This window comes from Narcine bancroftii, chromosome 5 (assembly GCF_036971445.1).
Source record: "Narcine bancroftii isolate sNarBan1 chromosome 5, sNarBan1.hap1, whole genome shotgun sequence".
Lineage (NCBI taxonomy): Eukaryota > Metazoa > Chordata > Chondrichthyes > Torpediniformes > Narcinidae > Narcine > Narcine bancroftii.
In genome coordinates this window covers 102,628,315-102,646,744 of record NC_091473.1, presented here as the reverse complement: position 1 = coordinate 102,646,744, position 18,430 = coordinate 102,628,315, and the positions used below count along the sequence as shown (strand labels likewise).

General features: G+C 40.8%; 1 protein-coding gene and 1 pseudogene across 10 annotated transcripts in view; one reads left to right on the top strand and one right to left on the bottom strand.

Moving 5' to 3' along the window:
- The window catches only part of patj (PATJ crumbs cell polarity complex component), a 307,050-nt gene that overhangs the window by 117,530 nt on the left and 171,090 nt on the right, over positions 1-18,430 (bottom strand). The window lies entirely within an intron of this gene.
- Positions 1,050-3,011, top strand: LOC138762996 (trafficking protein particle complex subunit 9 pseudogene; annotated as a pseudogene).

Genomic DNA, 18,430 nt, shown 5'->3' with positions numbered 1-18,430 from the left:
GGCTTGGCTTCGCGGACGAAGATTTACGGAGGGGTAAATGTCCACGTCAGCTGCAGGCTTGTTTGTGGCTGACAAGTCCGATGCGGGACAGGCAAACACGGTTGCAGCGGATGCAAGGGAAAATTGGTTGGTTGGGGTTGGGTTTTTCCTCCTTTGTCTTTTGTCAGTGAGGTGGGCTCTGCGGTCTTCTTCAAAGGAGGTTGCTGTCCGCCGAACTGTGAGGCGCCAAGATGCAAATGTTACTAAAAGAATAGAAAGCTGTGAGCGGAGAGGAAGTACTGCTCTGGGTACTGCCCGGTCTTGGTAGTGATGACTCCATACAGGCTTTACATGGCCTGTTAAAGGAGCCAATGATATACTTTTTTTAACATCCTGGAGGTCTGTGTTCTAGATGACGGTACCTGTGCTGTACCCATGCAGACTCCGGGGGAGCATCAGGTCAGCTCAGAACACTAAATGGGGAGATCAGCCCCTGTTGAGAAGGGGAAGCATGGGAGACAACACTACAGGGAAGGTGACCATGGTAACAGACTAGTGAGGGGCTCATTGGCTGAAGGACCAACAAAGGCTGCGGCAGTTGATAACTTGTAGTTGAAGGATTCACACAGGTTGCGAGCTGCTGGCAACTTGTAGTCAAGGGACTCACATATGCTGTGGGCTGCTGGAGGCTAGCTCATGGAAAACGGGTTTCGGAACCAGGATTCGAGAGGGAGCTGAGGGTAAGAAGGGCTCCCACTCAGGCTCTGAAGGCTTCCTGATTGCATCAGGTTTGGACCTCGAGCTTGGGGTGTGGATGGTTTGAAGTGGAGTCTCTGTGGCTGCAGACGCTGTAGGAGCACTGGAGATGAATCCACGGACACTCAGTGTTTGTGAAGAGACTCTTTTGCTTCTCTTTCTCTTATTGTTAGCGGAGTCAGGCAATCCCATGGTGGCTCTTTGACTTATGGAAGACAAAAGTTGATTCATGTATATTACATTGTTACATATTACTATGTGACAATAAAAGGAACTTTGAATTTAGAATTGCATAAAAATTGAGAAAGAATTTGATGACGAGAAAATACAAAAAAATTAAGTCATCAGAATGCAGCAGAATTTACAAGAAAACTGCTGCCAATCAGATTAATCTTCAAGATTCTCAGAGAGTTTTATACATTCGTTACAGGCACCATTATCCATCTGAAAACAATGAATGGGGAGACTTCCAGACCCATCGAAAAGTTGTGGGGTTGATAGCTGTCACAGAATGTTGCAATGCAAAGGACTGGCCACAGACTTCAGAGAAATTCCATTCACAGAAAGAAATTTACAGTTCGACATTGTATGATTCTCGGTTGTTTGTCTTTGGGCTGCAGGGTGAAATAGCTGAACAACCTCGCACTGATGTTGCATTTTATACGAGTTATGATGAAGTGTGAAACCATAGAAAAGAAAGTGGAAGACTTTATTGAATCATTGTTCATTGTTTTGGAATCCAAACATCTTGATAGATCAACAGATAAATCGGGAGATAAGATTCAATTATTGTGTGTTCCATTTGAAAAGAAAGATTTTGTGGGCCTAGATACAGATAGTAGACATTACGAGAAGCGTTGCCAGGGCCGAATGCGGAAACATGTTGGTGACCTTTGCTTGCAAGCGGGCATGCTACAAGATGCTTTTGTTCATTACCATATGGCTGTAGAACTACTTCGCTCTGTGAATGATTTTCTCTGATTGGGAGCTGCGCTTGAGGGTTTGTGTTCATCTTCTGTTATCTACCATTATCCAAGTGGCACTTGGTCAAAACTAGTTCACAGAGCTTGCAGCATGGGTTTACCATCAGAGACTGGCAAACGACATCGTCATGGTGCATTGACAACAAATGGCATCAGCGCAGACACTAGTGCAGAGATTGGAAGAGCGAAGAACTGTTTGAGTCCCGAGAATATTATTGACAAATACAAGGAAGCCATTTCTTACTTTGGGAAGTACAAAAATGCTGGTGTGATTGAACTAGAAGCTGTTAGGGTGCTGGCCATTCAGAAGAAAAGTATGGAAGCCTCCGAATTCCTTCAGAATGCTGTGTACATCAATCTTGGCCAGCTTTCTGAAGAGGAGAAGATACAACGATACAGTATTCTTTCTGAGCTGTATGATTTGATAGGATTTCATCGTAAAGCTGCCTTCTTCAAACGTGTAGCTGCAATGCAATGTGTAACACCATCGACTGTTGATCCTGGGTGGAGAGCTTGCTACAAGCTGTTGTTAGAAACATTACATGGATATAGCCTGTCCCTGGATCCTCAAGATTTTAGCAAAGAATTCCAGTGGGTGCAGGGAGATGTGTGTGAAGTTCAACTGATGGTCTATAATCCTATGCTTTTTGAACTAAGAGTAGAAAACATGGGATTACTGGTAACTGGTGTTGAATTTGAATCTCTCCTAGCTGCTCTTTCCCTACCTGCTGAATCTGGACTTTATCCAGTCACACTTGTAGGTGTTCCCTGTACATCAGGACAGATCAATGTAAATGGTTACCAAACATCTGTTTTTGGTGTGACCAGTGACTGCCTGTTAGAAAATTTGTTAACGGCTATACTATGGAAGTTGTCCCAGTATTACCGCGGCTACAAATTACTACTTCTCTTCCACGATCTGCTCAGACATTGGTGCCATTGTCAGGTGATGAGATATTTAATAGTACATCTGTTCAACTCTTTAATGGGGAATTGCAACAGCTGACCATCAAACTGGAGAATATTGGTACAGAACCTTTGGAAACATTAGAGATCTCTGCAAAGAACACAAATGACAAAGAAAAATTGAATGGTGAATTTCTGACCTGGAACTTAGAGGAATTGCTATCACAGTTACCTCTGGAACCTGGGAAGGTTGCTTATTTCACTCTTAACATACAAGTAAAATTGGACTTCTCATGTCAAGAAAGTCTTCTCCAGGATCTGAATGATGGGAATAAAATCCTAACAGAATTATTGAACTGCATGTTTCACAAACATTTCTACGACTGATTCCACCTGCATTGAATTCGCCCATCGTTATTGAATGAAGATCTACCGGGACCAATGCCTGAAGAGGGCGCACAAAATCAGTGAACCGGTGCGGACTCGAAAGGCCAACATGGCCTGTTTCCGCTCCGTAAATGGTTATATGGTTATATGGTAAACTCACTTAAATATATTTCAATATTTTTGATTTTTAGTTAAGATATTCATCTGAAGAACTACCAAATGCTAGTCTTCCTGCCAGACACAGGCATTAAGCAGTTTGAAGGCAATCCCCCACAGTGCAAGCTTCAAAATCAAATTATGTTCTGCAATGCAGACAAATTTGGTTGTGGACATTGAAAGATTAGGAGTTTTTAACAAATATAAATCAATTAATCAGGGGTACACTAAAATGCTTCAAACTATTTCCCCTGTATTATTTACCTTGTAATTTTATTCCAAAGATTGAGTAACATGATTCAATTAATCATTAAAGTAATTGCAGTGATTATCACGATTAAACACCCACTCTGAAATAACCAAATCATAAGTATGACCTCCACCATCAAGGTCAAATGCAGCAGTTTGGAAAACCACCCCACACAGATAGAAAAATAATAAAATGCTGCAGATTCTGGAAATCTGAAATAAAAACAACTGCTGGAAAATCTCAGTTGGTTAAGTAGCATCTGTGGAGAGAGAAACGGTCAATGAGTCAGGTTTGCAGTAAGTTACAGTCCAAAAATATTACTATTCCACTTTCCCAAGATGCTGCCTTAGCTACTGAAACAGTTTCTGCTTTTATTTTTCTCTACCAGTTCCCCACCAAGTCAAACACATTTTGATTTTGTCCTTTATGAGAATTAGGTTGAAATCCTAGAACTCAGCACTGTGAAAGCATCTTTACTGAAACAACTGCAGCAGTTCATGAAAGGGACCAGCCACCACCTTCTATAGGCCATTAGAAAGGGAAATAAATGCCAACCTTGCCTATGATACCCAGATCCCAAAAATCTAATTTATAAAAATAGATTCAATGGCATAGGGCATATAAAGTTACAGTATCAACAGCAGGTCATACAACCTCTCAGGTCAGAATAACCTTGAATAACTGTATGGCTGATAATCTACTTCATCCATCTTCCTGCCCAATTCTCAATCCTTAAATCCCTTGGTGCCCAAAAATATGCCAGATTCAGTTTTGGATATAATTAATAGCTCTGCTTCTATAGCAGAAAATTAAAAAAAACATGTTTTGAGTAATGGAGTCAGTCTTTATCTTAGATTTAAATGGCCAGCTATTATCCAAAGAAATTACTCCATAAATATTGACCTAGAACCCTGCTCACCTTGTCATTCTTGCTCATTCTATGTTTTGATGAGAACTCTCTTATTCTTATACACATCCTACTAGGTCTCTTCAATGCACACATCTCGGAATACACTAACACGGATGTGACTACAAGGCATCTTTCTAACCTTAGGAGAGAACCAGAAATTGAACATAGTTCTCTAGTATCATCTCACCAATTCAATGTATAACTGCATTAAGTAACCGGGTATAATTCTTATACTTCAAAAGCCCTGCAATCATGACCAAATTGCTTATTTTATCTGCAGGTCTTTGACTTTTGAGAACTAGCACATCAACATTTCTCTTTACACCAACCAACTATATTAAAAATCATTGTTTCATTTTTACTTTCAAAGATAATAACTAGCAACATTATATTCCACCTGCCTATTTCTTGCTCCCTCATTTAAATTCCTTTGAAGATTCTCTTCCTCCTCATAGCTGGCTTTCCCACCTAATTTTGTAACATCAACAAACCTAGATAGATAAATTGCATACATCATTTATCAATTGTGAATGGCTGACATGTGTACTGATTCTTGTGGCACCAGCTTCCCAAACTGAAAATAAATTTTCATCCTCTCCGTTTTCCTGTCTTCATCTTAATATTACTAACAACACAAAAATATTTTATGTAACAACCTTATCAAATGTCTTTGAAAATCCAAATATTCCACACTCACTGGCTGTCCCTTTTCTGCTCTGTTCTTTACATGCTCATAAAACCTCTCAAAGAATAATGATTTTCCTTTCAAAATGGCTATCCACACTATCTAATTATTGCCAGGGTTAATGTCTCTGAATGATTGTTTAAGAGATTAAAATGATCATGGCAGCAACAACAGTATTAATTCATAGGCGCCACAAAGATTCAGGCTCAACAATGCAAAACCACAAAGATGAAGTTCAAGATGAACTTACGCATATAAACACAATATGTCAGACTGATATTAAGGCTCTAAATAAGCTTGAAGAAATGTTCACAGCAAGCATACCTAGTCAGTTTTAAGTGAAGCTTGACTGGGTTCAGAATCAAAGCAAAAATAATCTGAATACAAACCTTTATAAACTGCATGAGACCAATTTACAAATTATATAATCACGCAGATTATTACTCCAAGCAAAAATATATGACAATAAACTAAGAAATAGCATGTATATGATTGATGGAGTGGAACCAAGAAATCATCGTGCTCATTTTCAATGCAATCAAAACTGCTGCATGTTTACATTTTTGAAAACCAATGCTGCTACTGTAGAACACTGCAGAAGGGCTGGAGAAACTCAGCAGGTCATTAGGCATCAAAAGGAAATAAAGGGAACCAACATTTTGGGCCTGTCCTGCATCAAGATACGCAAGTACCTTGTCGAAGGGCTCAGGGCCGAATCACTGGTTACTCTTTACTTTCTATAGATGCTGTGTGACCTGCTGAGTTTTCCGGCACTTTTGTGTAGCCTGAAGAATGCTGTTTCTGTGCTACTTTTAGATTTTCTACCATAATTCAGGTATATCTAGTTAGCTAAAATATAAATATATAATACCATATATTGTTGATTCACAATAAATAAGTAACATTATTTGGTAGATTGTTACAAAATCTCAACCAGATTAGTATGCCATTTGAACAAGATATTTGGAAATTGCTAGCACAAAGCAAAGAAATTTAAACAATCTGAAATTCTTTGGTAACCTTGAATAATCTATTAAATACTTTATCACTGTGAAAATTCACCAGAACACTTGCTATTGACACAAGCATCATACTTTATATAATATATAGGCAGTGAGATCTAGAAATTAAACTTCACATATTCAATGCCCAAAAACCTTGGAACATTTTTAATTAAGAGCCAAATAAATAATTGAAATTACATTCATTTCAGACATCTTTCAGCGAAGTCAGTGATTACCATATTCTTTAAGTAATAATTTTATTACCTTTTTATTTTTCTCTCACACTTATTTTACATAAACAACACACCCAGACTAAATTTTATGAGCAAATAATTTAAATAAGAAAATATAGTGATATTTGAATAACAAGAACATTTCTATTGTTCAAAGTGATTCAATACAGGATTAAAAAAAACTATTTCATCAAAATATAAAAAGATGAAACAATGTAACTACCAGACATATTGTTAAAACTAAAAACTTTAAAAAATGTTGTTATTATTACTTCAGATAAACTTTAAAAAATCAGTACACTAATTTATCAAGATCAGATGTAAAAATAAATGTTAACAGAGAAGATTATCATCGTAAATAGCAATTCCCATTTTTTTTAAACCTCATGTTGAACAATGAAAATTAAAGTCCAAATATATTTTCTTCATAAATTTCTTAAAGCACACTGACCTGGCAACATTTTCCATGTTCTTGGCCTCGAACCTTTATGGTGAATGACTCCAAGCTTAAAGCCCAGCTGCTGAGTATTGTTCAATGAGGTAACAAGTAATTTCTGTGGCGCTGAAGCAAGGCAAGCTTTTCACAGAATGCTCCTACCCAAGAGACTGTGCTGCAGCAGGCAGTTTTTTTTTCCTACGTCTACTTTCAACTGCAGTCAGCAGCAGAATACAATGACAGGCATTGCAAAATAGCCTCATGTCCTAAAGCTCACAGATTTCACAAATAGAATCTTACATGGAATTCTCACATTACTTTGTATACATTGCCTGTGTTCTTGCAAATGTATCAACCTCCAAACAAAAACTAACTTAAAGTTACAAAACAGAATGTTAGGTAATACATTTTCAGGAGAATTGTAAAATCTTCTTCCCTTCCATTTATGAGATGTTAAAGACGATAATTGCATGAAGAATATATATTTTAGGAAGTTCCAGGTCAATAAAAAGATGTAAATATGGACTGGCCAAACCAAATCCAATCTGAGCCCAGTTACTTGTACTTTTTTTTAATCTACCTGACCCATGTGCCATGAACTAGGAAGGTGGTAAGATTAAACATGTAGCTTTGGAGCTGGTGCAGTGGAATATGTTTCAGATTCTGCCGGATAGTTTAAAATGAGAGGGAATAGATTTAAGGTGAGAGGAGAACATTTTTCATATTGAGGATTGCAGGAATGTAAATGAGCTGCCAGAGGAAGTATTTGAGGTTGATACAATTGAAAAAAATCAAAAGACCTCAAGACAAGTATACAGTTAGCTCAACACTATTATAATTCAAAATACATCTAGGCAGGAGGACCGTTAGCACATCACTATTACAGTACCAACAACCTGGGTTCAAATCCACTGATGTCGGTACCGAGTTTGTACATTCTACCTGCTCCATGATCCAAAAAGATGCACGGGTCAGTAGGTTAATTAGTCACATGGGTGTAATTGGGCAGCACATTGGGTTGCTAGGGCCTGTAACCGTGCTGCGTCGCTAAATTAAAGTGATAACTTTCAAAATACAAAATGCCTTTGAAACAATTGGACTATAGCAAAGAACATTCCGCAAATCTCACAAAAAGATAGATAAAGCAACATCTTTTATTTGGTGGGTGCTGCCTGTTCAACAAAGTCTGCCCAATTGTCTCTATTACTGACTATACCAGGCAACAGGAACAAGGTAAAGCTTCCATGCCACGATCACCCAAATCTCTGATGTCAACCATACAGAACAGCAGGAGCAGCAGACACATCGGAATGCGATCAACTTTGATTCTATTAGTGGATATAGTCTTGATTCTGTGATGAGGACTTCATTGTTTATTTCTAACATGCCAGTAATTAAACCTGATCTCATAAAGTAATATTGCATTTCCTTGTGGGTGCATATTTACATTTAAATATTTTGCTGATTCATTGATCTAATGTTGCTTTTCATTTACTTTGTAAAATGCAAAGCAGGTTAAAGAGATTAATTTATGATGCATTTTCTTTTTCGATCAGCTGAATTTGATTAAAAATCATAATATCAACCTTGGAATCTTGGGTAACTTTAATGATATAATTTTAGGAATAACTAAAACAGCAGCATAATGTACTTTAAGAAATATGGTAATATTAAAAATAAAAGTAAACAGTGTTGTAGTGGCTAACCTGCATGACGTGCGTACAAGCACTAGCAGCCATGGGCAAGACTGCAGCCAGTGCCTCCATGGAGATGCTCAGAACGGGGCAAAGCCATGGCCCGGAAGTTGACATCACTTCCGCCCTACTGAGGTGCTAAGGACTCTGGAACTGGACGGGCCTTTTAAGCACGCAATATGAAACCAGTAAAGCAGTTACTCCAGAACTCTGCAAGACTCAGTGTGTTCCTTTTATTTCGCGGCTTATCAGCCACATTGGTAACTCCAGTGGCATTTGAACCCGATGCAAACAACTCCAGCAGCATGGATAACGTGAACAACTCAACTTTTCAAAACACAGTTTCGCTGAAACTGCCAACTTTCTGGACCACTCAGCCCTTGTCTGGTTCCAGCAGGAAGAGGCCCAGTTCCGGGTCAGGAAAACTGTCTCAGATGAGACCTGATATTACTACGTGTAGCTGAGCAGGGCACATAATGGACTTCCTACAGCAGCCTCCGGAGGCTGGCAAGTATGAGGCACTGAAGGCCCTGTTTGTTGGCACATTTGGCCTCTACTCGGTTGCTACAAATGGATGGCCTAGGCGACTGGGCCCCATTGGTCCTAATGAGTGACATGCTGGCACTAGCAGATGGCCATAAGCCATGCCTACTCTTTGAACAGTTCTTTTTCAAGCAGATGCTGGAAGACATTTGCCTCCTACTAGCAAACAAGGATTTCTCCGACCCGTGGAAAGTGGCCTTTCACACGGACATTTTGTGGTGCATCAAACGAGACAGTGGGGCCAGGGTCAGAATAAGCGCTAAGTCACAGCTAAAGGCCCTACCACACCACACCCTTTTAGCTAAACCTGCAACGCCCACTCCGAGCAATGACACCAGATCCGAATTTCGGTGCTTTTACCATCAAAGATGGGGATCCGGGGCCCACTGACGCTGACCGCCATGCTCGTTTCAGGGAAACAAAAAGACCAGCCACCACTAATGGCTACAGAAGCTAGCCATCGTGATAGCCTCCTGTACATCTGGGACAGGCACTCCAGACGCAGATTCCTATAAGACACAGCAGCTGAAATCAGTGTCCTTCCCCCCTCGAGCCATGATAGCAGAACTAGAGGGTCAGGGCCGGAGCTCATGGTGGCTAACAGCAACAGCACATGCACTTACAGCACACGGACTGCCCCCTTGCAATTTAGTTACAGCCAATTCAAACCATTGCTGGAGGCAGCCTTCCTCCATGCTCACAGTTTGCTGGTAGACCTGAAGGGCCGGAGACTAGTCAACGCCAAGACTTTCCAAACCTTTCCCCTTGGGGAGGCCAAATTGCCAGCTCTGCATCTCGACTCTTTCAGGTGAGCAGTCAACGGGTTCACCAGGGTGTTATCAGAGTTCCCATCCATCTTCAGACCGCAGTTTTCCACAACAGCCCCCAAACATGGCGTGACACACCACATCATCCCCTGCATGCCTGGGCTCGCAGGCTACGGCTTGTAAGAGAAAAATTAAACAAGATGGAAGAAATGGGGATTGTGCGACGCTTGGACAACCCATGGGCCTTCCCGTTCTATATGGTCCCAAGTTCGTTTGGCGACTACAGGAGGCTGAATGATGCAACTGGCTCCAATAGATAGCCAGTCCCAAACATCCAGGATTTCACGGCCAACCTGCATGGGGCACGCATAGTTTCCAAGATAGACCTGGTGAGTGGCTATCACCAGGTCCCAGTCATCCTGAGGATGTCCCAAAGATGGCCATCATAACCCTGATCAGTCTATTTGAATTCCTGAGGATGTCATTTGGCCTTAAAAACACAGCACACATTTTCCAGTGGCTCATGGATGCGCTGGGGTGTGACTTGAACTTTCTTTTCATGTTACCCGGATGATATCCTGGTAGCCTGCCACACCCGCCAGGAGCATCTGACCCATCTAGATATCCACTGCCTTTGCCTCAGTGACTACAAACTGGCGGTCAACCTCGCCAAGTGCCAGTTCGGCCTATCCACCATCAACTTCTTGGGACTCTGGATCATCCATCATCGAGCGGTTTCCCTGCCGGAGTACGTGGAGGCCATTTGCCCATTCATCAGACCCAAAACAGTCTAAGGTCTGCAAGAATTTATTGGGATGGTCAATTTCTACCACCAGTTCATTCCCTCAGTGGCCCAAATTATGTGGCCACTTTTTGGTTTGATGTCGGGCAAAGCCAAAGTTGGCTGGACGGAAGAAGCGATGGCGATATTCAACCAGGTCAAGGATGCGCTAGCAACACTCCTGGTCCACCCCTGGACGGACATCCTCTCGGCCTTCTGTGGACATCCTCTGTGGACGTCTCCGAAACGGCAGTCAGAGGCATACTTGAACAAGTAATAGAAGGACACTGGAAGCCACTCACCTTCTTCAGCTGACACCTGTGGCCCCCGGAAGTCAAGTACAGCATACTCGGAAGGGAGATACTAGCCCTGCACCTGGCCATTCAGCACCAGGTATTTCCTAGAAGGGAGAGGGTTCATGATCTTCACAAGCCCCTCACCTTTACATTTGCTAAAGTGTCCGACCCTTGGTCAGCCGGCCAACAGCTCCACCTGTCTTGCGTGTTCAAATTCACCAGCACTATCAAATATGTCTCGGTGAAGAACAATGTGATGGTAAACGCGCTCTCAAGAACATCCATCAAGTCGGTGCAAGCCCCGCCCCCAGGAATGGATTACGCAGCACTAGCAGAAGCCCAGGAGGGCAGTATAATATGGGCATACCGAACTGCACTCAGCAGCCTCCACCTCGAAGACCTATCAATCGGGCCCAGAGGCAGCAAACTTCTCTGTGACACCTCCACAAGGCAACCATGGCCCATCGTACTAGCCGCATGGAGGCACCAAGTGTTCAATGCCTCACACAGGTTGGCCCATCCTTCCATCTGGGCAACCATCCAGCTAATTGTGGACTGGTTCATGTGGCAGGCCTACGCAAACAGGTCGGACACTGGGCCAGGATGTGCACACACTGCCAAACCTACAAGGTCCAGAGACACGTGGAGGCACCACTGCAACCCTTCCAGCTAACGCACAAGAGACTCAAGTCTGTGGACATCGTTGTCCCACTATCTGTTTCAAGAGGGGCGAGATACCTATTTAGAATGGTGGACAGATTCACGAGGTAGCCAGAAGCTGTCTCAATCAGAGATACAACAACAGAGACATGTGCCAGGACCCTGATCACAACCTCGGTGGCAAGCTACAGCCTCCCCGCCCACATCACTTCAAACAGAGGTGCACAATTCACCTCAATCCTGTGGTTCATGATGGCACAGCTCCTGGGAACTAGTTACATGAAAAACTGCATATGACCCCCAATCAAATGGCCTGGTATAACGTTTCAACAGGCACCTAAAATTGGCCCTGATGGCACGACTCCAAGGGCCCGGCTGGGTAAACGAGCTGCCCTGAGTGCTGCTGGGCATCCAAGCAGCACCCAAAGAAGACCTAGCAGCGTTATTGGCAGAGTTTGTTTACAGATCACTGCTCACACTGCCTGGTGAGTTCATGTCCACACCTCGTGACCAGGAGACACACCGACAGAGGTGCTGACCAGGCTCCAGGAGAAACTATAGACACTGGCTCCAATTCCACCGTCCCACCACAGAGCAGCACCCTCCTTCGTGCCCGACGACCTGCGGCAGAGTGAGTACATGTTCATCCACAGAGGAGCACACAGACCATCTCTACAACAGCTGTATGAAGAACCCTTCAGAGAAGTGCAACAGAATGGGACATCCTATGTTTTGGATGGTGGGACCAGGAGGAGACATTTACCATTGGCCGTCTCAAACTGGCACACCTGACATTGAACCATTACACCAGCTGCTAGGAGATGAGGCCCACCACACAAAACAGACAGTATACAGGTTATGATTCCCGCGCTTCCCATTGCCGGTTCTTGGGTGGGGGTTGGGGGGGGTTCGTGTAGTGGCTCACCCGCATGTCAAGCGAACTGGCACCAGCAGCCAGTGGAATCCATGGACACACTCAGAGCAGGGCAAAGCCGCGGACCGGAAGTTGACATCACTGCCTCCCCGCTGGGGCGCTAAGGACTCTGGGATCAAGCAGGACTTTTAATCGTGCGATTTGAAACCAGTAAAGCAGTTACTCTAGAACTCTGTAAGACTCAGCATGTTCCTTTCGATTTAGCGGCTTATGTATGTTTAAGTATACAAACATACACAGTATGTTTAAATATACAAAATGTCACATGCCACACCAGATGCCTGAATTGCTTTAATAATTAAATTTACTGAAGAAAGAAAAAATTGATATAGCATTCGTGCAGGAAACACATCTAAATGAAGTGGAACACAAGAAATTAAGGAGAGACTGGGTAGGGCTCGTAACAGCAGCATCATATAATTCAATGTACCAATCAAAATAGAGGAAATAGATCCAGCAGGGAGGTATGTAATGATAAAGTGTCAGATATATTCAGTATTTTGGAATTTGCTCAATGCATTTGCACCTAATGAAGAGGATCAAAAGTTTATGCAAGATATCTTTTTGAAGATTGTAGATACGCAGGGGAATATACTGATAGGAGGGGACTTTAACCTTAATTTGGACTCAAAAAAAAACTAGCAGAAAGAACAAAGTAGCCAAATTTATGGTTAAATCAATGCAGGAAATGCAACTTATGGATATATGAAGGAGACAACACCCAAAGGAGAAGGAATACATATTATTCGAGTATAAATAAAACAGACTCAAGGATTGACCTGTTCCTGTTGTCAGCCGACATCCAAGGGAGAGTTAGGAAGATGGAATATAAAGCTAGATTGTTATCAGATCACTCACCCCTGTTATTAGCAATAGAGCTGGAGGACATCCCACCAAGAATGTTTAGATGGAGATTAAACTCCATGCTACTGAAAAGACAGGATTTTAGAGATTTCATTGAGCGCCAAATTAAAATGTACTTTGAAATAAATACAGAATCAGTGAAAGATAAATTTATATTATGGGATGCAATGAAAGCGTTCATCAAAGGGCAGATAATAAGTTATGTAACTAAGATGAAGAAGGACTACAATCAGGAAATAGAACAGCTGGAAAGGGAAATAGTAAGTACAGAAAAAGAACTAGCAACAAGGGAAGATACAACAAAGAAGAGAATTGGCGGACAAAAAAATAAAATACGAAACACTACAAACGTACAAGGTGGAGAAGAACATAATGAAGACAAAGCAGAAGTATTATGAGCTAGGAGAAAAAACACACAAAATACTAGCTTGGCAGCTTAAAACAGAACAAACTAAATGAATGGTATTGGCATCAAGGAAAAAGGACAAACAAATTACATATAACCTAACAGAGATCAATAAAAACTTCAAGGAATTCTACGAGCAATTATATCGAACTGAGAACAAAGGGAAAGAAGACAAAATAGATGAGTTTCTAGCTAAAATTGAACTACTGAAATTGCAAGAAGAGGAGCAAAACAAATTGATAAAACCATTTGAAATAGAGGAAATACAGGATATATTAAAAAAGCTACCTAACAATAAAACGACGGGAGAGGACGGACTCCCAATAGAATTCTGTAAAACATTTAAAGACTTATTAATTCCTCCTCTCCTGGAAGTAATGAACCAGATTGAAGAAACACAAAACATGCCAGATTCATGTAAAACAGCAATAATTACAGTAATACCAAAGACAGGGAAAGATCCATTAACACCAGCATCATATAGCATCTCGACTGAACTCAGAGTATAAGATAATAGCTAAACTATTAGCAAACAGATTGGCCGACTAAGTACCAAAAATAGTAAAACTAGATCAAACTGGATTTATTAAGAAAAGATGAACAACGGACAATATCTGTAAGTTCATTAACTTAATTCATGCAGTACAAGGAAATAAGACGCCAACAGTGGCGGTTGCTTTAGACGCAGAGAAAGCCTTTGACAGAGTAGAATGGAATTATTTATTCAAAGTACTATAGAGGATCAACCTATCAGAGAAATATATTAATTGGATTAAAGCATTATATTAAGGTATCATTGGCGAAGGTGACAGTAAATGGATATATATCAAACCAATTTAAATTAAGCATGTCAACTAGGCAGGATGTCCACCATCTCCCTCACTGTTCACGTTAGCTATAGAACCCTTGGCAGAACTGATAAGAACAGAAAATAAAATAAAAGGGATAAAAATAAAAGAGAACGAATATAAAATCAGTCTATTTGCAGATGACATCATAGTATACTTAACAGAACCAGAATTATCAATAAAATAATTACATAAGAAATTGAAGGAGTATGGAGAAGTATTGGGGTACAAGATCAACGCAAATAAAAGTGAAGCAATGCCAATGAATAATGCGGATTTCACAAAGTTTAAGAAAGAATCACCATTTAAATGGCAAACACAACCAATCCAATACCTAGGTATTCGACTAGATAATAATCTAGGCCATCTGTACAAATTAAATTATCAGCCATTAATTAAGAAATTACAAGATGACTTAGAACATTGGAAAGATTTACCACTAACACTGATAGGAAGGGTAAATTGCATTAAAATGAATATCTTCCCAAGGATACAATACCTATTTCAATCGTTACCAATTCCCTTTACAGAGAAATTCTTCAATGAGCTAAAGAAAATAATAAGGAAATTCTTATGGAAAGGGGGGAAACCGAGGATAGTGCTAGATAAATTAACAGAATGGTACAAACAAGGGGGCTTACAGCTACCAAACTTTAAAAATTATTATAGAGCAGCACAATTAAGATACCTATCAGATTTTTATCAAACAAGGGAAAGACCAGATTAGAGCTAGATAAAATAGGGGAGAAGGTACCAGAACATATACTATATAAGTGGGATGAAAAGCTGGTGCAACATAGGAATTCACCAGTACTGCACCATCTGCTCAACATTTGGAAGAAGATTCACGTAGAAAGGAAAAAAACAAATTACCAACTACCAAAATTATTATTGATGCAAAATCAACTAATCCCTTTCACAATAGATAACCTTTCCTTTAGAGAATGGGAGAGAAAAGGGATCAAAAGAATAGAAAATTGTTTTTTGGGAAATAATTTATTATACAAATATGGTATAACTCATGGTACAATGTTTGCATATCATCAACTGAAAACCTACTTGAAGGACAAATTGGGAAGCAGGCTGAGGTTACCAGAAGGAAGCAGCTTTGAATATGTGATTCTTCTTCTTTGGCTTGGCTTCGCGGACGAAGATTTATGGAGGGGGTAAAAAGTCCACGTCAGCTGCAGGCTCGTTTGTGGCTGACAAGTCCGATGCGGGACAGGCAGACACGGTTGCAGCGGTTGCAGGGGAAAATTGGTTGGTTGGGGTTGGGTGTTGGGTTTTTCCTCCTTTGCCTTTTGTCAGTGAGGTGGGCTCTGCGGTCTTCTTCAAAGGAGGTTGCTGCCCGCCAAACTGTGAGGCGCCAAGATGCACGGTTTGAGGCGTTATCAGCCCACTGGCGGTGGTCAATGTGGCAGGCACCAAGAGATTTCTTTAGGCAGTCCTTGTACCTTTTCTTTGGTGCACCTCTGTCACGGTGGCCAGTGGAGAGCTCGCCATATAACACGATCTTGGGAAGGCGATGGTCCTCCATTCTGGAGACATGACCCATCCAGCGCAGCTGGATCTTCAGCAGCGTGGACTCGATGCTGTCGACCTCTGCCATCTTGAGTACTTCGACGTTAGGGATGAAAGCGCTCCAATGGATGTTGAGGATGGAGCGGAGACAACGCTGGTGGAAGCGTTCTAGGAGCCGTAGGTGGTGCCGGTAGAGGACCCATGATTCGGAGCCGAGCAGGAGTGTGGGTATGACAACGGCTCTGTATACGCTTATCTTTGTGAGGTTTTTCAGTTGGTTGTTTTTCTAGACTCTTTTGTGTAGTCTTCCAAAGGCGCTATTTGCCTTGGCGAGTCTGTTGTCTATCTCATTGTCGATCCTTGCATCTGATGAAATGGTGCAGCCGAGATAGGTAAACTTGTCCGTGAACTACTCTTTGCAGACGATGCCGCTTTAGTTGCCCATTCAGAGCCAGCTCTTCAGCGCTTGACGTCCTGCTTTGCGGAAACTGCCAAAATGTTTGGCCTGGAAGTCAGCCTGAAGAAAACTGAGGTCCTCCATCAGCCAGCTCCCCACCATGACTACCAGCCCCCCCCCACATCTCCATCGGGCACACAAAACTCAAATATGTGATTACAGACACAATAATAATTAAAAGATTTATAACAAACATGTACATCAAACTGCAAGAGAAAGAGAATGATGAAATAAGCTGTAAACCCAAATAAAAGTGGGAACAAGATCTAAACAAAAATAAAAAATGAAACATGGGAAAAGCTATGCTCTGGAACTATGAGAAATACAATAAATACGAGGTTACGCATGATACAATACAATTGGTTACACAGGCCACACATCACGCCCCAAAAGTTAAATAAATGGGACCCAAGAGTATCAGATAGATGTTTTTGCTGTAAGAAGGAAACGGGAACAACAGTACATGCAATTTGGGCATGTGAGAAAGTGGAAAAGTTTTGGGAAGATCTAAATCAGGTATTAAATAAAATCACAAAAAACAACGTACCAAAAAATCCAGAGATCTTTCTTCTAAGTAATATAAGAAGTAAAGAACTAGGACTCGATTTGGATTAAGCACAAAAAAGATTTATGATGATAGCCTTAGCTATAGCAAAAAAATGTATATTGTCAACCTGAAAATCAGAAGAGAGCCTGAGAGTACAGCAATGGTACATGGAAATGATTAAATATATTCCACTGGAAAAAATAACATATAATTTAAGAAATAACGTCACAGTATTCGAACAAATTTGGGAACCGTACAGGGAACATAACAGAGAGGGCCTACCGCTGACCTCCACCCCCTAAAATGACAGAATGAGAAGACGACGAAATGAACTCACCCAGTGTGTAAAAGTAGATGACACAATTTTCTTGTTTATTTTCATTGTGTGATGACATTGTTTAATGGGTTTAATGTATTGTATATGTTGAACGTTTAGTGGGTGGGAAGGAGGGAGGGAAGGGAGGGGGGGAAAGGGGAGAAAATGACACTGTATATTCAAGAGGGAAATGTTTGTGTGTATTTTGGTTAATATGGTTCATAGTGTGAAAAATTAAAAAAAATTTTAAAAATTGACAAGAATATTTCAAATATGTATTAATCACAAACTCTTTTCAGGTTTCCTAATTTCACGTTGAGGAACAAAAGAATTGCAAGTCAATCTCATATACTTCAGATCAGAAGCTAATTTTGATAGAAAACATAGAACTTGCAAATAGACAAGTTCCTAAGGTTATGCAAATATGGTGACAAACTTACTGTCATTGTTTTGAATAAATATAAGGTTAGATACTGTGATTATTATTTTCACTGGCTTCCCATCAACTCTTGGGTAAATACAAGGAAAATACAGTGATGAATAGAACTAGCTATAATTAACATGGTCACAGCATGGAAGTGCACAATAATCAGTAAGCATGTGTGTGTTTAATATATTCCTCAAAAAGAGACAACTTCCTGTGCATTCTCCTGAATCAAAATATTTTCACTGAAAAGTTAAGGTTGTTATTTGAAACCCTTGCCACCTCTGGACTGAAAAGTTTAGTTTTCTATTTATCTTTTGTTTCTAACTTTTGCAATTTTTAATAGGACCAGAAATATGAAAATAATATAATACAAAACCTTCTGCAAGCTGGAAATATGGAACAAAATATGATGGAGAGAAAACTCGGTTGAACAGGCAGCAATTTATCTTTTTGTGAGGTACATTGGAACTTTCTTTGGTCTCAGCCTACTTATGTCACAGAACTTTTAATATCAAGATATCATTTAAATCCTACTCTGATAGTTTGAGAACTTGAATTTGTTAAAAAAAAAACTAGAATGATGAGTTGCTTTCAGGTAGGACTGGTTGGACTGTCAGAAAATACAGACAGTACACTAACATGTTTTGGGGAAGACCACTTGCTATCCTTTACCAAATAAGTGAT